Source organism: Sorex araneus, chromosome 3 (genome assembly GCF_027595985.1).
Source record: "Sorex araneus isolate mSorAra2 chromosome 3, mSorAra2.pri, whole genome shotgun sequence".
Classification (NCBI taxonomy): domain Eukaryota; kingdom Metazoa; phylum Chordata; class Mammalia; order Eulipotyphla; family Soricidae; genus Sorex; species Sorex araneus.
The window spans coordinates 114,283,703-114,305,650 of NC_073304.1; the positions used below are offsets into that span (position 1 = coordinate 114,283,703).

Below are 21,948 nucleotides of genomic sequence, written 5' to 3' on the forward strand. Positions count from 1 at the left end.
TTCGCGTCCCGAGACTGGCGGTCTGGATATGCTCATGTTCTTGTCAGCCTGTCCACCCCACAGAGTTGACTGAGCACCCTTGCCCAATCCTCCAAGATGGCTCCTACCTGTGAGACTAATTCAGGCTAGGAAAGACTTGACTGTCCTTACAGGGAAGGCTAGGGACATCATGTTTCCAGGATATTGTGTTGTGGGCCCAGTCTCCCTTTTAGAGGGAGCTTTTGAGTTACAAGGGATTGACAGCACCAACCCTTGTTCCTGAATTAGGCTTAACTCTAACAGTCCTGTTAACACACCAACGTAAAGCTTATATAGCATAGACCTTGGATAATTTGATCTTGCTGTCAATTAGGTTAGGATTTAGACTTGCATTCTCTTTCCTGTTATATACACATTTATTGACATTTCCTATCCTGAGTAGTGGTGGTAGATTAGCAGTGGATGTGGTGGATTGGGAGTGCGTCACCAGGAGGTTCCACAAAGGGGCCAAGAACTCTGAAGTCAAAGGCGTGGGACCTTTAGACTTTGGCCATATCTGGAACATCCAGCATCAGCACAAAGGCTCTTGGGTAGAGCTGAGGAAGTGACCTTGGATGTAGTGGGAGGGAGTGGTGGGGAGAACGGGAAGCAGATCGACTGTTTCCATGAGATGCCCTCCCATAAGTCCAGAAGGAGAGCTACCACTCAGAACAGGATTGTTTTCCTTATGTCCCTCCCCTCTGTGCGCTCCCAGTTTACATTCATTCAGCAATAGAGAGCTAGCATCACTTTACGGAAGAGAATAGATTGTTTTGGAGCCACATCAATCACCTTAACAATAGCTTGAGCAAAAACTCTTCTGTGCACATGGGTGCTCTAACTGCTGACCTGACACAACTTCCAGCCTAGATGTTGCTCACAAGTAGGATTTGTGTGTTCCTGGAAATGTCTTTAAACCAGGCTGCTATTCCCCTGCCAGAACAAAACTGAATGTGGACATAATGGAGGCGACAGGGAGGTCTGTGGGGCTGGACTTAGCACAGACAAAGCAGACAGCCAGATGTAGCCCTGGTGTCTCCAGGGCTCTTGCAGCAGTGCAAGGAGACCAGACTCCGGATGAAGGCCTGTCACCAAGAGCGCTCCTCTGGCTCATTCAGACAAGTGCTGGAGTTGTCATCCAGCAGGGGATTGCCCACAGGACTGAGCACATGGTCCAAAGAGCTGGGCTTTACCTCCTTGTGTTCCTGTAACACGGGTCTTGGCAAGGTCCTGCCACAGATGGGGTACTTGCCATGGGTATGTTTTGATTTTGTGGTGCCTGCATGGTAACTCAAGCTGTCTGTCAAGAAAATTAATATAACAAATGTGATGCTGAGTCTTCAGTGTTATTACCAGCAGGGAGAACTTCTGTCCAACTTTCTTCAGGACCCTGAAGGGCCTCACCTCTGTAGCCAAGGACATCCCCTTCAGCCCAACTCATCCCACTGCCAAGTTTCTATTTAGGAAGAGCTGGGCTGGGCCTTGGTGTAACTGAAAACATATTTCTCTCCCAAGGTCATGTTACCATGTTATTTCAGACTAGTGCCAACTTCCCAATGTTTGAAGATAGATAGCTCTCTGAATATGGTCTTTTGATATTAAAGTGGTCTTTGTGTTGGAATTTGCTAAGGCACATGACCTGGAAATTAGAGGGCTTCCACATATACATTCATTTAATTTAAAGTAGGGGTAGCCTTCAAGGCCCTAAGCACACACGATTAAGGAGATTGTCTTGGTGTGCTTATTCTACAAATCCCAGATCCTTGTCTCTTTTAGGCCATAATAATACCATAATGTGCTCTTCTTGGCATGTTTTATATATTATGTCCCATTCCAGGAGGTCACAAAGCCTGCACATATTTTTATTTGGGGGGACAGATGGAAAAAGGAATTTATAAGTGGATTATTGTTTACAGAAATTGCTTCCTTCCCTAGTGTTCCCCATGGCCTGTGGTGGAGAATTCATCATCACTTCCGTGGGGACCAACAGGCCTGTTAGGACAGAGGGAGAGGGGCTGTGGCTCTGGCAACACTTGATCCCTTGAGAACACTTAGTGCTCCTGGGAGCTGAAGGAGAAGTGTGAGCTCACTCTTTCTCTTGCCTTGGGCAGGTACAGTGTCTGTTTGTTGGCTCTGAGGAAGACATTGTACTCTGCCCTTGCTGAGAGAAGACAAAGGAACCAAAATAACTGTGATGACATATCAGATGCATGGTGCTATCCACTGGGCTTTTAGTATGTGCAAGACCAAAAGTCCAGGACAGAAAGCAAACTTTCTATAAAGGAGAGATGAGCTGTTGGCTTGTAGGAATTATGAAAGAGGCCTAGCCCAAAGGTAGCAAGAAACACGGGAAGTACTTGTTTATCTCTTCAGTGTCGCTTTCAAAGGTCCGCATGCTGGAGCCTGTTGCCATTGGCCATGAAAGTCCTTATTCCATTTTGGATGTGTTATCTTTGGGTTGATCTCAGCTTTGGAGGAATCTATCATTTTAGCTCACATCTTTGGAGATAATAACTTAAGCTTGCTATATACTGCTAAGTCTGGAGCAATAGCACAGCGGCTAGGGCATTTGCCTTGCATGCTGCCGACCCAGGTTTGATTCCTCCATCCCTCTCAGGGAGCCTGGCAAGCTACCGAGAGTATCTTGCCCCCGTGGCAAAGGCTGGCAAGCTATGACATATCAAATACCCGTGTTGTATTCGATACATCAAAAACAGTAACAACAGGTCTCACAATGGAGATGTTACTGGTGCCTGCTTGAGCAAATAGATGAACAACGGGGTGACAGTGCTACAGTGCATATACTGCTAGAGATCTTTTTTTCTCATTACCTGTTCTTAGTTTGCTTCTCCTTTATAGAATGGTCTCATGTGCAGTCTCTCGTGTGCTGGGATTTAACACGTCCATGCTAACTTTATCATAATACTTTGATGCAAGAGGCTCTGCTTGGGGTGACAGGATTTCTATGACCCTACAGCTTGTGGCTAAGGAAAGATTAAGCTGAATTCAGTTGATATCCTTAAGTTTCTTTCAGAGTACAGGAAAGTCAACTGGTTCCTGTGATTTCTCTGTATCTTACATTATCAACCCTTAAACGGAACATCCTGTTCATTTACCTCTATCTGATCTCTAACCACCTGTCTGGCAGGTTCAAGTGAGAATCTTCCTAATGTCTTCTGTAAAGACCAAGACAATGAAATGTTTTAGCTTATCTTCCAAGCTCTCATTCCTGAGTAAGTGGCCACACTTAGCCTCTACTTGGCTTTCTTGCTTGATTGTAATTTAAGATCCATTGATTTTTTTTCTGTTTCAGAGTCTTACCATGTAATACTTAACTTTCTCTTCAAGTTGGTGTTTTCAAGTTTGGGTTTGACTTGGACATCTCTGTGAACTATGTTGTTGTTCTTTACTAGGATTAACTGTCCTTGTACAGGATTGTGTATGTGTATGTGTGCATATATGTGTATTGACACATGTGTTTAGATGGTTGTTTGTTACTAAAATTTCCTTTTAGTCTACATTCTCCAAATTTATCACATGTAAAGAATCCTCAGCATTTCTAACTATTTTAATTCTACTAAACTATAATTTTGCATACACATGAGCACACACATAGGCACACACTCACAACCACCTAGAATGTGACATAATCGACATAATTTTTTCCTTGGTTGAATAAATCAGTTCTGGAAATGGAGAAATACATAATGAGCTTCTTGTACTTTCCTCTGTTTTATGCTAGTTAGGATTTATGGGTGAAATGTTACTTCAAACTGATAAAATCACAATCTCCATCACATTTTCAATTTTTGAATGAAAAAACATTGTGGAAATCAGAGTTGTGTTATTCAGATTGTGCTTTGACTCAGATGTACCTTGTTGAATATGAAAACTATTTCTTCATTATATATGTATATTACCATATTTAGGTAAACTTTCAGCAATATATAGTCTAACGCTAATTGTAACCAAGGAATAATTTTAATTTATTTATTTGAGGTTAGGTTTATGTGCATATGTATACTTGTATATACTCACGTATAAAAACATTATGGTGTAGAAGCAGAAGATATAAGTAAGGACTCTTTAATATTAGCTAAAATCTACAGAATTCTAACACACATGCCAAGTTCTATGACAAGGGATTTATATACATCATCTCATTTTTTTCCCTGACAATTGCCCTACCCAAACTTGGCACTATTACTGTCCCCACATTTCAGTGGCAGCCACAGTAGATTAAAGAAGCTAATTAACCTGTATGAAGACATAAAACTTGATACTGACCTGTAAAAAACTAAAGCACGCTGAGGGGCGCGCACACTCTTGGGCTCTCCAGGCAGCTGTCTCACTACCCGCGTTCGGTGCCCCAGAACCGCAGTGTGTGCTGTCGGTCAAGGACAGGCAACGGAAGGAAGAAAGCCAAACTGGTTGCTCGATCAGTTTGTTTCATTCTCTCTCTCTGCTTCTCTCCCGGCTCTGGATCTCTCTCTGGATCCATGGATCTGGCCCCCCAACCCACTCTTACAGCCTAGTTAAATCTCCCCAACATGAGGGGGTTGGGGTCTACACCTAGGTGTGGTCACCATCAATAGGGTAAGGTTCCTTTCCCTTAGGGGATGCTTCTCCTAGGACTTAATTCTCTTTCAGCAGGAGGATCCACCCAAGGGCAGAGTCCCATGAGTGTGTTTCTCTCTTCTCCTCAGCCAGCAAACATATAAGAATTCATAATATTAATCATTTTGTATGGACACAATAAGAGATGCATTAAAGCTTATAGAATTGCTCTCCTGGGGCCATCTCAATCTCAGACTACAGTGCTCAGGCCAGATCAATCTTTCCTGTCCCTAGCAGGGTCCTAGTCTCATCATTACTTTTGGATCATTACAGCATTTGTCTATGATCAAGCTCTCAACTTATAGTTAAGAATTAGGCACTTTGGCCAGGCCCATCTCGATGCCAGGGTAGCACATAACTCACCACTTGCCCTGGATCCGTCCCATCCCTCGTCGGGCCCCTGCTTTTGGGGTGCTAGGAACTGAGGGCAACTGAGGCTTAAGTGGAGAAAGCAGATGCCCGGGAGGGAATAATATTCAAAGCCAATTAAGTCCCAAGTTACAAAAGCTAATATGGTAAAAGTTACAAGTTAATATTGTCTTCTCGTGCCCATACGAAAAGGACATTGCTTTAAAGTAAATTATTCAAAAGGCACAAGAAGAGGAGAAAGGCAATAAACTTATATAATATAAATTCAGTATCCTAGGAAGGTCTGACCTTACAAATTAGCAGAGTCAGATTAAGGGAAAGCCGCGGATTAACTCTTTCGGGGAAGAGAGCATGGAGAAGTGATTATAGCTAAACAAAAGGATGGGAGAGATTCGGGAACACCTTGATGTGTGTGCCTGGGGTAAGCCTAAACTCTGGGGAAAACTGGGACAAGCTACTTGTGGCAAGGAGGGAGAGGACAAAGTAATGTCATCCTACACTGACCGACTCTGGTGTTAAACCAGGCAAACTAGTTCCAGGTTTGTCCTTCAGCAAATAAAAATATGACCAACAGAAGAGAGAACTTAACTAGTGCCAATATTTCAGCTTTAAATCACTTATTTTATGGAGTATTTTGATTCATTAGAGATTCCCTCAGCACCTTCTATATTCCAAGCTATCCACACTGTCATCCTTATAACTAGGAGGCACCAATAAGCTTCAAGAACCTCTGCATTGACTATGCTGTATGGCCACAGGTTTGCATAGTCCCAACCTGTGGGTGTTTTTGGTCTTTTTCTTTAAATATCTTTGCAAGGACAGAGATCATTGCATCAAGTTGGGTGATGGGTAATTGTAGGCTAAGATGAAACAGGTGAAAAAATGAAAAAGCACGCACAAAGTTAAATGGCATTGCATACTACTGTCTTCAATGGCAAACATTATTGGCTTATGTAGGTGCTCTGGGAGACAATGAATCTTTCTCATTGAGTGGTTTTTTGTATATTATACTTTATATAATATACAAAAATTATATATTTTTTATGAGTTGTGGAAGTAATTTTTTCATGCCATAGGTATTTATCCAGAAAGACATTAGGAAAATTCTCACTTGAACTTGCTAGATAGGTGGTTAGAGATCAGATAGTGCTAAATGAACAGGATGTTCCACTTAAGGGTTGATAATGTAGATACAGAAAAACCACAGGAACTAGGTGATTTTCCTATACTGTCGAAAGGAACTCAAGGGTATAAACTGGATTCTGTTTAGTCTGCTCTTGGCCAAAAGCTGTGAGAGCAGAGATCTCCTGTCACACTAACCAGAGGCACTTGCATCAAGTATGATGATAAAGTTAGCATGAATTTGTTTAATCCCAGCACACAAGAAACTGCAGAGACCATTTTTAAAAAGGTGGAATAAACTAAGGACTAGTAATGAGAAAAAGATCATAAAGCATCACTTTATCAGACATTACACATATTCATAGATTGGAGAATCTCAACCTTGAATAGCTCTCAACTTCCTTTGACCTCTTTGGCCTCATCTTGTAAGGACTTCCTGTTTTTAACATCCCTTTGGCTTGTCCAGGGATTTTGCACTTGCTGTTCCCTCTCACTATAACTCCCCCTCCTGTTAACTTCGTGATTCTCATTCATGAAATTCTTCATATCTTTGCTCTATGTTAATTACTCATAGACCCCTTCCTCTTAAATATTACAGGGGATAATTTAGTGGTGGATTAAAATAGAAGTATAATATACAAAAATTAAACATTCATAAATGTTTAGCTTATTAAATACTAAAAAGTAAAAAAACCCTTGTAATTAGGGACTATATAAGAAAGAGTACATTGTCATACTCCATGAGCCTTTTATTTATGTAGATGACAGTATATGTTTGGTCTAATTCTGGATTCTCTTCGGGAGCACTGATAGCGACACAAGGTTGAAGTCACCAGTCTATAAATAAGTGTTATCTGTCTGATAAAGTAATGATAGGGCTGGAGCGATAGCACAGCAGGTTGGGCATTTGCCTTGCATGAGGTCGACCCAGGTTCAATTACTCTGTCCCTCTAGGAGAGCCTAGCAAGCTACTGAGAGTATCCCTCCCACATGGCAATGCCTGGCAAGCTACCCATGGCATATTCGATATGCTAAAAACAATAAAAACAAGTCTCATAATAGAGACATTACTGGTGCCTGCTCAATCAAATCAATGAACAATGGGATGACAATGATACAGAAAGTAATGATTTATGATTCCATAGTCTTATTGGAAAATAGAGGTAAATCAAGAAGTAAAATCATAATTGCTCTGAGATTTCTTAAAGTCTCTACAGGAAGATGGTGTCCTATCTGCCATTATCTTCAGAAAGAGATAGATGTTCTTCTTGACTTCGTGGAGTAAATAGCATTACCGTGTGCAAAAAATACCAGGGGAACATTTAAAATTTTTGTGTCACCCTCCCCTCTTCATCCCATACAGTCACATCCTTATTTACTCTCCATTTGGCTCTAATTTATGGAATTTATTGTTTATTTCCTCTCTTTCCTGAAAGCATAAGCTCTGTAAAGCGCAAATCTTCTTGCTAAATGTGCCAGTGGCTAGAACAGATCTTGACTCCTACTAAATAGTTAACATGTCTATATTGAATAAATGAATGAATAAGCTGCCCTCAGCCAAGGCTGGTCTGTCTTTATTGCAGACAGCTGGGTAGGTCCTTACAATTTTGGGTGATTATGGTGCTGAAAACGTCTTTCACTGCTACTGTGGATGGTTTCCTTGCCAAATTAAAGAACTTTGACTCCATGCAGAAACTTGAAATGCAAAGCTCTATAATCCTTGGCGAGGATGTATGGGGGCTGGTAAGATTTGGTTATAAACCATTTAGACTGCCAGAAAATCCAGTCAGTGTTTAAATTCACAAATCAAAATAAACACCCATGAATTGAAATGAATTTGCTAAGCCTCAGTAACCCATTTGGGTTAACAACAATGTGTATCCCCTTTTCTTTGTACTTAAATCTCCTTAGATCAAGGACTCTGACTGCCTCCCCATGCTGCTCAGGCAGCCTGTCCAGGAAGACCAATGCCCACCTGAATATACAACATCCCTGCAAATGATTTCAAATGAAGAGAGAATTAATCCATGAACGATTAACAGGGATTTCATTCCCCTCTGGCCCCAATAATTTCTAGAACATTGAATTAGTGAGTTCTCAGACCTTTACAAATTCTCAAGGCAAACATTATTAGCAAAGGGAAGCCCATGCAGCATGTTAAAAGATTGCCAGAAAATGTCAATGGAATTTCAGAATAAAATAAAAGAGGTTCAAACTCCCTTCCTCATAAGCTCTCCTTCGGCCTCCCTCCACCCACCTAACATGATTAGAAAGTCATTTCATGTGTCTTAAATGTTTGGTCAATCAAAAGCAAATGAACATGATTGATAGTGACAGGGAACACATTTAACTCATTATTCTTTACTTTGCAGCAAAATGATTTGTGTAAACTGTCTGCCTAGCATTAAAGGTAAAACAAACTTAGAAACCCCAAAATGTTATATTTTTTGTCTAATATTTTCCTTTTGGTTTTATAGCTGTAATCACATATGGATTCTTTTATTTGGATCTTGGCATGGACTGAACAAAGGAAGGCAGCACAGAAAGATTACATAGCATAAAAGCAGAGCCCGTGCCCAGTGGGGACAGAGGCCCAGAAGCTGCTAGACTCAGAGGGAAAACCTAGGAAAAGCTACTATTCAGCCCAGTTCTGTACCAATAATAAAATACTGTCTCTAATGTGGAAGAATGGCCTTCGTGGCAGAACCTTTGATCAAACCTCAAAACAAGTTCATTTCGAGACTTTTGGCCATTCATTAATAATATTTATTTCTAAGTTTGTCTGAATATACACAGGCTAAGTCCTCCTGACCCAGCCTCCCACCCATTCTAGTCTCCTACTTTGGACTTCTGGTGTTATCCCTTGTTAGTAATTTTGCAATCAAATCTCTCAAAATTACCTGTAGACCATTAGAAATAAGATTTTCATACAATGATACCAATTATGACTTTGTCTCCAGGACAATGATGAGGAGCCAGAAAGTTTGAGTTGACTATTTTACATATCTAGGGAGTACAAAGAAAGCAACTACCATGCATTTGATATGGTAAGTAGTTTGCCAAGAACTTTCAAATCACAATAGTACCCTAAGTTTGCATAGTACTTTATAGTTTAAAGAAAAAATTTCAGATAGACAAGCATTCTATTGAATATCATACAGAAAATAGGCCTAGTACAATGTATTTGATATTTCTAATTCTTCCTTAAATAGAGAGTAGATAGAAATAGAAGGAGAGTTAGGAAGATGGCTGACTTCTGGTTGCACAGCTGGATGGAAAGTGGCAGAGGTCACTTAGGTTACAGGGTTTATGACTCAGTGCTATGAACTGTTTCCCCTAGAGAAATGTCTCAAATATAAACTTTGCTTGGTTTTAATATTCAAAGTCACAGCTTTTAAAAGATTAGAAATCACTTTGAATTATTTATAGAAGTATTCTATGTTCTTCTTCATGCCAAACAATGAGTGTGCACACGTGAATGCATGTACTTGTGCATCTGTGTGTGTTTGTGTATGTGTGTGAATATAATCCGTCAGAGGTAGGACACATGCTTGTCTGCTCCATTCCCTCTATAGTCCCACAATCAAAAAAATTCCCAGAGTTGTCTCTCCAAGTCCACTATGTCTTATGCGGGAAAATTTGTTGGGAGTAACTAAGTCAAGGTCTGAACTGCTCAGGATAAGGAGATCATGGCACAGAGGATTGACCAGCCCCAAAAGGTTTAGTTCCAACCATCTGAGGGAAGGAATGATGGGTCCAGACTGCAGAACGGGGCCTTTTTCACAGGGAAAATGCCAGTGAGAAGGGAGTGAGCTCCAGAAGGGAGACAGTGTTGCTAAAAGAAGAAGAGGACCCATGTGAGGAAGTAGCTACAGTTTCTCCTAATCCTTGCAGGCTCCTTCTAATGATAGTAACATTTTTCAAGTCAATCAAACAATTTGTATTCAAGCAGTGGGGCTTGGGACTGATACACATAAGATTAGTAGAAAAGTGTCACCACTACATTCACTGTTCCACTCACCAGTATCGATTATAGAAAAGTGCTTAAAGAGTATTGTCCCAGTAACATTTAGAGGTTCTTTTAATTTTCCATATAGATCCTTTTAAAAAAATGTTATTTTATTTCATTTTTTTTAATTTAATTTTATTTTATTAGTGAATCACTGTGAGACAAAGTTACAGACTTACAGGTTTTCATGCTTACGTTTCAGTCATACAATGATCGAGTGCCCATCCCTCCACCAGTGCCCATTTTCCACCACCAATGGTCCCAGCATTCCTCCCACTACCCTCACCCTGTCCTATTCACTCCACCCTGCCTCTGTGGCAGGGCATTCCCATTTGCTCACTCTCTCTTTGTGGGTGTTGTGGTTTGCCACAGAGGTATTAAGTAGGCATCTTGTTCGGTCTATAGTCTGTTTTCAGCCTGTATCTCCCATCCCTAGAGAGCCCGCCTAGTACCCTTTGCTTGGTGATCCCTTCTCTATCAGAGCTGCTTCTTCACCTAGCATGTGAGGTCAGCTTCCAAGCTGTGGAGTACTCCTCTTGATACTTATCTCTACTATTCTTGGGTGTTAGTCTCCCATTCTGTTACTTTATATTTCACAAATGAGTGCAATCTTTCTGTCTGTCCCTCTCGTTCTGATTCATTTCACTTAACATGATACTTTCCATGTTGATCCACCTATATGCAAATTTCATGACTTCATCTTTTCTAACAGCAGCATAGTATTCCACTGTGTAGATGTACCAAAGTTTCTTTAGCCAGTCATCTGTTCTCGGGCACTCGGGTTTTCTTCCAGATTCTGGCTATTGTGAACAGTGCTGCAATGAGCATATAGGTGCAGATGTCACTTTTACTAATTTTCCATATAGATCCTTATTTGTTTTATTTTTAAAATTAGCTTACATTAACATTGATGTGAGTATGCACATGCCTGCGTATATACAGTTCTTTGCATTTTAACATTATGTTGAGTCTTGTGGCTACCCCCAGAATCAGGACACAGAAGTTCTGATACCTGCAGTTCTATTGTGCTTGCCCTTTGCCCTCTAACTCCCTTTGCCCAGACAAATACTGATTTCTTCTTTGTAATTATAATTTTGTCTTTCTGAGACTTGAGTATAATATAATCACAATATTTGATGTTTGATATTGGCTTCTTCAGTAGAATTCCTGGGATGGTAGAAGTCTCCCCAGGCTACAGTGTGTCAATACATTTTTCCTCTCTTCTGTTGAATAATATGGCATTTTATGAATGTTTTGTCACTGTCACTGTCATCCCGTTGCTCATCAATTTGTTCGAGTGGGCACCAGTAATGTCTCTCATTGAGAGACTTATTGTTACTGTTTTTGGCATATCCAATATGCACGGGTAGCTTGCCAGGCTCTGCCGTGCAGGCTCCATACTCTCAGTAGCTTGCCGGGCTCTCTGACAGGGGCGGAGGAATCGAACACCGGTAGGCCACGTGAAAGGCGAAAGCCCAACCGCTGTGCTATCGCTCCAGCCCATGAATGTTTTATAATTTTTTAAAAAGCACATTCATTTCTTTAATAGCCAGTATTTAGGTTGCTTTTAGTTTGGACTGAGTATGAATATATCTTATATAAACAATAATGTAGAAGTTTGTGCGTATATAACTTTTAATTTTTCTAGGTTAATTAGGATGTACAGTTCTTAGATTAAAGGGTAGGTATATGCTTAACCTAAAAACGAAACTGCCAAAACGTTTTTCAAAATTATCAGAACATTCTTGTTGCTCTAAATTCTGGATAATACTTGGTATTGTGTTATTTTTTCATTTTAGCCATTTTAATAGGCATGTAGTACTACCTAGTTGTAGTTTAAATATTCATTTCCTAGTGACAGATGATCTTGAAAATCTCTTTCCAGGCAATTTGTCATCTCTATGTCTTTTGATATTGGGTTAACTGTTTTATATATATTAAAAATAGACTTTCTCTGTTTTCATTTTTAGGGGCCATACATTTATAGGGGCATTCAGAGGGTCGAAAATTGAACTCAGATCTCATTCATGCTAGGCATGTGCTCTACAACTCAAGCTATTTCCCTGTTCCCATGCTTCATTTTTCAATAAGCAGTTTAGCAGAAATAGAGCAAAGGTACTGGGTGTTCTCCCATATCCACTACCCATATATACTCATAGGCTTTCCCATTATCAACATCTTCCATCAAAGAAGTAGGTTTGTTACAATTGATAGAATTCCTTCCTCTAATCCCTGGAAAACACTAATTTTCTTCTGTCTCTATAGGTTTACCACTTCCAGAATGTCATGTAGTTGGAAGCCTCCAGAATATATTATTTTGGTTGGCCTCTTTCACTTAGTAATATGTTTTTAGAGGTTTACATCTTTTCATGACTTGAAAGCTCACTTCTTTGTGGTATTGAATAGTTTTCCATTGTCTGGGCATACTAGTTTATTCATCTATTCTCCTACTGAAGGACATCTTGATTGCTTCCAAGTTTTGGAAGTAATTATGAATAAAAGTGTTATAAACATTGTTGTGCATGTTTTTGTAAGTGCTTAAGTTTTAAACTATTTGAGTAGATATCAAGGAGTGAGTTGCTGGCTCACATGATAATAATATAGATTTGTAAGAAGCTTCCAATTGTCTTACAGTATAGCTACCCTGTTTGCATTTTTGCTATCAATGAGATGGCCTATAGCTTTATATCCTTGCCAGCACTTGGCATTGTTAGTGGTTGGCCCTTTCTTAATTATTTATTTGTGTTGTTGGAGGTCAAACCCAGGGCTTTAAACTAGTAAGGCATATCTCTGTCACTGGTTTACACCCCCAACTCCCTATTTTTTAATTGAAGTGTTATTTTTTACAATTGAACTTAAGAGTTTCATGTATTTTTGAATGTATTGTTAAATAAAGGATTTGTAAATATTTTATCAAGTATACATTTTCATTTTCTTAACACTGTCTATCCTGGGGGAAAATATGTAACCTTGAAAATTTGGAGGACTTTCTCAAAATGTTAAATATAAACCTACCATATGATACAACTCCATCCCTAGCTATTTACCCAAGAGGAATGATATCATGTGCTCAATTTTCTATGGATGCTGTAGTGAATTAACACTAACTTAGTGCTTAAAACATTCCTGATACTTTTGATTCCTTTTCTGGAGGCCTTATTTTTGAGATCAACCCCACTGGAAAAAATCAAAGTGTTTTCAAATCTGGTTCCTTCTGAAATAAAATCTTTTTTTTTTACATTGTCTAGAAAATTTATGGAATCTGCCTGCATTCCTTGGCTTATACTTTCTCCTTCATGTAACTTTCACCTTTTGCTTCCAATTTCACATATACTATCTCATCTTTTGAAAAATATCCGTCTTCTTACAAGTATGCTTAGTATTACAGTTTGGGCCCTCTTGGATAATACAGAATAATCTTCCATCCAAGATCCATAATTTAATATGCAAATTCCCATTTGCCACATATAGAACCATTAGCAGGTTTCGGGGAATCCAACACAGATATAATTGGGAGGATTCTTTAATCTGCACCTTGCTCCACATAAAAATTCATATTCACTTCACATGAATAAGACATCCTTAAAAAGTCTCTGCTCAGAGCTAGAGAGATAGTACAGCAGGTAGAGTACTTGCCTTGTATCTGCCAATCTGGGTTTGATCCCTGACATTGAAATGTTCCTCCAAGCATCACCAGCAGTGATCCCTAAGCATAGAGCCAGCAATATGCCCTGAACACCACCAGGTATGGCTCCAAAAAGACAAACAATGAAAAAGTCTCAATCCTGTGGCTACATTCTAATTCTAAACTTTGTCTAAAAAATTGTCCACTTTGCTGTTTTCTTTTCTAAATCAGCCATGGGTTAGACTCTAGATATGAGTCTTCCTGGGGAGAAATTTCTTTCCACATGTGGATCTGTAAAACTTGAATACTATCTCTTAAGAAGAAGAGATAGTACATGTGAAATTGGAAGCAAAAGATGAGAGTTACATGAAGAAGGAAGTATAAGTATTATTTTTTCCTGAAATATAGTAGGATGAAAGGAGAAAGTAGCCACCAGGCCCTAGTATTTTCAAATTCAGTCAAATACATTTAGACCTCGACCTAGAAATAGTCTCTGTGGCTTAAAATTGTCATTAGTTAATGTGATTTCTCAAATGTATTTTTTTCCCAAGTTGTCTTAGCTATTAACTGTTTTGATCTTTCCATATAAACTTAAAGAATAGCTTTTCTGTATGTACAAAAAATGGATTTGAGAGGATGGAGCAATAGTATAAATGGGTAGGGCGTTTGCCTTGCATGAGACTTACCTGGGTTCGATTCCCAGCATCCCATATGGTCCCCTGAGCACCGCCAGAGTAATTCCTGAGTGTAGAGCCAGGACTAACCTCTGAGCATCACGAGGTGTGACCCAAAAAGCAAAAAAATAAATGAATTATTTTGGATTGTATTAAACATATGGACAAATTGGGAGAGCGTCGGCCTTCATTAATATAGATTTCAATCCATGAATATGGTCTCTCCATTTATAGACATCATTCTTAGTTCCTGTTTTTTTTAAAATTAGTATTTCTTAGTTTCATCAGATTCTGTGCATTTTTGTCATATTTTTATGTGGCATATTTTTGAGAGGAACTATTGTAAGTGAAGTCAAAATTTTTTAATTTTCAATTGTTTTCTGGTGACAGGTATGCACACACAATATTTTTCTGTTGTGACCTTTTGTCCACAACAATATTGCAATGGCTAGTGTTCTTGTAGGATGTTGAATAGGAGGTGTGAGAGTATAAATCTTTTATTTATACTGGACTTAGTGATAAAATATTCAGTGTTTCCCCACTAAATGTAAGTTGCAATAGATATTTTGTAGATCCTTTTTCTGATGTTGAAGAGGTTTTCTTCTAGTACTAATTTAATGAGATATTTTTATTATGAATAAAAGATTAAATTTACACTTAAATTTTATATAATATACACTTAGAAAAATTACACATATATAGTGTAATTCATATTTACATTGTTATGGTCCACTTGTAAAATATGAATTTTACATTGTTATTGTCCACTTGTGAAATATGAATGTTGCACTGTTATTGTCCACTTGGGCTGGAGCTTTAGCACAGTGGTAGGGCATTCGCCTTTCATGCGGCCGACCGTGTTCTATTCCTCCGCCCCTCTCAGAGAACCCGGCAAGCTACCGAGAGTATCAAGCCCACGTGGCAGAACTTGGCAAGCTACTCGTGGCATATTTGATATGCCAAAAACAGTAAACAATAAGACTTATAATGAGAGATGTTACTCGTGCCCGCTCAAACAAATTGATGAGCAACAGGATGACAGTGACAATGATTGTCCACTTAATAATAATTATCTATATATAATCCTGTTGCACATGACTGACCCGGATTTAATTCCTCTGTCCCTCTCGGAGAGCCCGGCAAGCTACCGAGAAAACCCGCCCGCTCAGCAGAGCCTGGCAAGCTGGCCGTGACATATTCGATATGCCAAAAACAGTAACAAGTCTCACAATGGAGACATTTTGGCAAACAGATCAAATCAGAGGAGCTTCTATAGCTGTTTCATAGGAGGATTGTGATGGATTAAGGTATTGACCATGAGCTCTTGGATACTTCTCTCCCTGGAAATTAGGTCCTGGTTTCATGGGGAAAACTCGTCTTCAGATACTCCCCCAAAGTAATCTTCATTAATATAGAACCAATAAGATTAATAAGACATCCATTTAAATTTCATGATTCTTTTTTTCTTTTTCTTTTTTTTTTCGCTTTTTTGGGTCACACCTGGCAATGCACAGGGGTTACTCCTGGCTCTGCACTCAGGAATTACCCCTGGCGATGCTCAGGGGACCATATGGGATGCTGGGAATCGAACCCGGGTCGGCCGCGTGCAAGGCAAACGCCCTACCCGCTGTGCTATTGCTCCAGCCGCATGATTCTGAAGCTTTTTTAGGAACTAAGATCAAGAAACCAAACATGACAAATTTGGCAATTGCCTTATGGAAGTTTTGTGTGACACTTTCTTTATGGCAATTTTTTATTGCTCAAAAATTTCAAGAATTTGGAGAAGCACTAAGAGGCAAGAGATGTTCCCATTACTATAATGCTTCAGTAAACTTCAGGGTTTTAGGAGATATGAGCCATGAACTATGGACAAAGACCAAATATATATAATAATGTGCTTTGGCTTTCCTTATATATATACATATATATATATACCTAACAAATCACAATACCATAATTTAATTTTTGTTGTTAAAATATTTTTCTGATTTCAACTTGTAACTTTTCTAGTGGCTCATAGATTTTTAAATTGCAATTCTTAATTTCCAAACATTTAAATAATTCCCTCAATTGATTTATGGTCTGGTTCATTATTTTGGGACTATTATTTGCATGATTTCAATTGCTTAAAATTTGTTAAAAATTGATTTATATGTACAGTCTTGTTCAGTGTTGCATGTAAGTTTTTTAAAAGTGAGTGTCTGCAATTGCAAGAGAGAGTATTCTTTAGCTGTGAGTTAGTACCTGTTGTTTGCTAGCATTGTTAAGTTCTTCTGTCATCTTCTATTATAATGAGAAAGTGTTGAGTTATCCAGTTCCATTAATTTTTCTATTTTCGATCCAGCAGGGTTTGTTTTACATATTTTAAAGGTTTTGTTATATATGTATATTTGGATTGGTATTTTCTTGGTGAATTGACTTTATCAATACCTATTATACATATTTAAGTCCTTAGTAGTTTTACTTGTTCTCAAGTCTAGTACACATAAGATTTGAAATTAATAGATTCACTCACATTTCTTTCTTTTTTTTAATTTTTATTTTTAATTAGTGAATCACCGTGAGGGTACAGTTACAGATTTATACATTTTTGTGCTCATGTTTCCCCCATACAAAGTTCGAGAACCCATCCCTTCACCAGTGCCCATTCTCTACCACCAGTAAACCCAGCGTCCCTCCCACCCTCCCCAGTCCCGTCTCCCCCCACCCCAAACTGCCACTATGGCAGGGTATTCCCTTTCATTCTCTCTCTCTGATTAGGTGTTGTGGTTTGCAATAAAGGTGTTGAGTGGCCATTGTGTTCAGTCTCTAGTCCACGTTCAGCCTGCATCCCCCTTCTTCCGCATGGCCTCCGACCGCATTATACTTGGTGTTCCCTTCTCTCAGTTGCCCAGAATGAGAGATCAGCCTCCAAGCCATGAAGTCAACCTCCTAGTACTTATTTCTACTATTCTTGGGTGTTAGACTCCTAGTCTATTATTCTATATTCCACAGATGAGTGCAATCTTTCTATGTCTGTCTCTCTCTTTCTGACTCATTTCACTTAGCATGATACTTTCCATGCTGATCCACTTATATGCAAACTTCATGACCTAATTTTTTCTAACAGCTACATAGTATTCCATTGTATAGATGTACCAGAGTTTCTTCAACCAGTCATCTGTTCTCGGGCACTCGGGTTTTTTCCAGATTCTGGCTATTGTAAACAGTGCTGCGATGAACATATAAGTGCAGATGTCATTTCGACTATACTTTTTTGCTCCTCTGGGATATATTCCTAGAAGTGGTATTGCTGGATCAAATGGGAGCTCAACCTCTAATTTTTTGAGGATCGTCCATATTGTTTTCCAAAAGGGCTGAACTAGTCGGCATTCCCACCAGCAGTGTAGAAGGGTCCCTTTCTCCCCACATCCTCTCCAACAGCAGTTGCTTTTGTTCTTTTGGATGTGTGCTAGTCTCTGTGGTGTGAGGTGGTATCTCATGGTTGTTTTGATCTGCATCTCTCTGATGATTAGTGATGTAGAGCACTTTTTCATGTGCCTTTTGGCCATTCGTAATTCTTCCTTGGAAAAGTTTCTGTTCATTTCTTCGCCCCATTTTTTGATGGGGTTGGATGTTTTCTTTTTGTAGAGTTCAACCAGTGCTTTATATACCATTGATATTAACCCCTTATCTGATGGGTATTGTGTAAATATCCTTTCCCATTCTGTAGATAGTCTTTGTATTCTGGTCACTGTATCTTTTGCGGTGCAGAAGCCTTTTAGTTTAATGTAGTCCCATTTGTTGATCTCTGTTTTTACTAGATTGCTTAGTTCCGTGTCATCTTTGAAGATACCTTTATCTTCAATATCATGGAGGGTTTTGCTGACCTTGTGTTCAATGAACCTTATGGTTTGTGGTCTGATGTTGAGGTCTTTAATCCATTTTGATCTGACTTTTGTGCATGGTGTCAGGTCGAGGTCTAAGCCCATTCTTTTACATGTGGTTGTCCAGTTGTGCCAGCACCATTTGTTAAAGAGACTTTCTTTGCTCCACTTCATATCTCTTGCTCCCTTGTCAAAGATTTGATGATCGTACATTTGAGGTTGTGTGTAGGGATATTCCACCCTGTTCCATTGGTCTGCAGCTCTGCCTTTGTTCCATTACCATGCTGTTTTTATTGTTACCGCTTTGTAGTAGAGTTTAAGGTTGGGGAGGGTGATGCCTCCCATCATTTTTTTCCCAAGAATTGTTTCCCAAGAATTTAGCTATCCGTGGGCATTTATTGTTCCATATAAATTTCAGGATTGCTTGATCCGTTTCTTTGAAAAATGCCATGGGTATCCTTATAGGGATCGCGTTAAATCTGTATAATGCTTTGGGGAGTATTGCCATTTTGACAATGTTTATTCTCCCTATCCATGAGCAGGGAATATGTTTCCATTTCCTCATGTCCTCTTTTATTTCATGGAGTAGCATTTTATAGTTTTCTTTGTAGAGGTCCTTTACTTCTTTAGTTAAGCTGATTCCAAGGTATTTGATTTTCTGGGGTACGATTGTGAACGGGATTGCTTTTTTCATGTCCCTTTCCTCTGTCTCATTGTTTGCATATAGGAAGGCCATGGATTTTGGGGTATTGATTTTATAGCCTGCGGCTTTACTGTACAGGTCAATTGTTCCTAAGAGTTTCTTACTAGAGCTTTTAGGCTTCTCTAGGTATAGTATCATATCGTCTGCGAATAGTGAGAGCTTGATTTCTTCCTTTCCGATCTGAATCCTCTTAATATCTTTTTCTGCCTGATGGCTATTGCTAGTACTTCCAGTACTATATTAGAGGAAAGGCCCTTAGTTTTTCTCCATTGATGATAATGCTTGCCATAGGTTCGTGGTAGATGGCTTTGACTATCTTGAGGAAAGTTCCTCCAAAACCCATTTTGGTGAGAGTTTTTATCATGAATGGGTGTTGTATCTTGTCAAATGCTTTCTCTGCATCTATTGATATGATCATGTGGTTTTTATCTTTACTTTTGTTTATATGATGGATTATGTTGATTGATTTCTGAATGTTAAACCATGCTTACATCCCCGGGATGAATCCCACTTGGTCATGGTGTATGATCTTTTTGATGAGTTGTTGGATTCTATTTGCTAGTATTTTGTTGAGGATCTTCGCATCAGTGTTCATCAGGGATATTGGTCTATAGTTTTCTTTGTTAGTGGTGTCTTTGTTTGCTTTTGGTATTTGGGAGATATGTGCCTCGTAGAAACTGTTCGGAAGGGTTCCTGTCTTTTCAATTTCCTGGAAAAGCTTGAGGAGAACTGGCAACAAGTCTTCTTTAAATGTTTGGAAGAATTCGCCAGTGAATCCGTCTGGACCTGGGCTTTTGTTTTTGGGGAGACTTTTGATTACAGTTTCGATTTCCTTGATATTTATGGGCCTATTCAGGTATTTCACGTCTTCTTGGTTCAGTCTTGGGAGATTGTAGGAGTCAAGGAATTTGTCCATTTCTTTTAGGTTCTCTTGTTTCGTGGCATACAGACTTTCAAAGTAGTCTCTGATGATTCTTTTTTTTTTATTTTTTTTTATTTATTTTTTTTATAGGGGAATATTTTTATTTTTTATTTATTTATTTATTCATTTTAATTTATTTATTTTTAATTAGAGAATCACCGTGAGGGTACAGTTACAGATTTATACACTTTTGTGTTTATACTTCCCTCATACAAAGTTTGGGAACCCATCCCTTCACCAGTGCCCATTCTCCACCACCCGTAAACCCAGTGTCCCTCCCACCCTCCCCAATCCCATCTCCCCCCCACCCCACCCTGCCACTGTGGCAAGGCATTCCCTTCTGTTTTCTCTCTCTAATTAGCTGTTGTGGTTTGCAATAAAGGTGTTGAGTGGCCGCTGTGCTCAGTCTCTAGCCCTCATTCAGAACGCAACTCCCTTCCCCCACATGGCCTTCGATTACAATGTAGTTGGTGATCGCTTCTCTGAGTTGACCTTTCCCTGGAACGTGAGGCCAGCCTCGAAGCCATGGAGTCAACCTCCTGGTACTTATTTCTACAGTTCTTGGGTGTTAGTCTCCCACTCTGTTATTCTATATACCATAGATGAGTGCAATCTTTCTATGTCTGTCTCTCTCTTTCTGACTCATTTCACTCAGCATGAAACTTTTCATGCCCATCCACTTGACTACAAAATTCTTGACCTCCTTTTTTCTAACAGCTGCATAGTATTCCATTGTATAGATGTACCAAAGTTTCCTCAACCAGTCATCCGTTCTGGGGCATTCGGGTTTTTTCCAGATTCTGGCTATTGTAAACAGTGCTGCGATGAACATACATGTGCAGATGTTGTTTCGATTGTACTTTTTTGCCTCTCTGGGATATATTCCCAGCAGTGGTATTGCTGGGTCAAATGGGAATTCAATATCTAATTTTTTGAGAGTCGTCCAAATTGTTTTCCAGAAGGGCTGAACCAGTCGGCATTCCCACCAGCAGTGAAGAAGGGTCCCTTTCTCCCCACATCCTCTCCAACAGCGGTTGCTTTTGTTCTTTTGGATGTGTGCTAGTCTCTGTGGTGTGAGGTGGTATCTCAAAGTTGTTTTGATCTGCATCCCTCTGATGATTAGTGATGCAGAGCACTTTTTCATGTGCCTTTTGGCCATTCGTATTTCTTCCTTGGTAAAGTTTCTGTTCATTTCTTCGCCCCATTTTTTGATGGGGTTGGATGTTTTCTTCTTGTAGAGTTCAACCAGTGCTTTATATACCATTGATATCAACCCCTTATCTGATGGGTATTGTGTAAATATCCTTTCCCATTCTGTGGATAGTCTTTGGATTCTGGTCACTGTATCTCTTGCGGTGCAGAAGCTTTTTAGTTTAATGTAGTCCCATTTGTTGATCTCTGTTTTTACTAGATTGCTTAGTTCCGTGTCACCTTTGAAGATACCTTTATCTTCAATATCGTGGAGGGTTTCGCCGACCTTGTCTTCAATGTACCTTATGGTTTGTGGTCTGATGTTGAGGTCTTTAATCCATTTTGATCTGACTTTTGTGCATGGTGTCAGGTCAAGGTCTAAACCCATTTTTTTGCATGTGGTTGTCCAGTTGTGCCAGCACCATTTGTTAAAGAGGCTTTCCTTGCTCCACTTCACATCTCTTGCTCCCTTATCAAAGATTAGATGGTCATACATTTGGGGTTGTGTGTAGGGATATTCCACCCTGTTCCATTGGTCTACGGCTCTGCCTTTGTTCCAGTACCATGCTGTTTTAATTGTTACTGCTTTGTAGTAAAGATTGAGGTTGGGGAGGGTGATGCCTCCCATCATCTTTTTCCCAAGAATTGTTTTAGCTATCCTTGGACGTTTGTTATTCCATATGAATTTTAGGATTGCTTGATCCATTTCTTTGAAGAATGTCATGGGTATATTTATAGGGATCGCATTGAATCTGTATAATGCTTTAGGGAGTATTGCCATTTTGACAACATTGATTCTCCCTATCCACGAGCAGGGTATATGTTTCCATTT

The 21,948-nt window shown here is 39.4% G+C and overlaps 1 protein-coding gene across 21 annotated transcripts in view; it reads left to right on the top strand.

Moving 5' to 3' along the window:
- Positions 1–21,948, top strand: part of KCNMA1 (potassium calcium-activated channel subfamily M alpha 1) — a 767,652-nt gene that overhangs the window by 532,421 nt on the left and 213,283 nt on the right. The gene's annotated exons all lie outside the window — the stretch shown is intronic.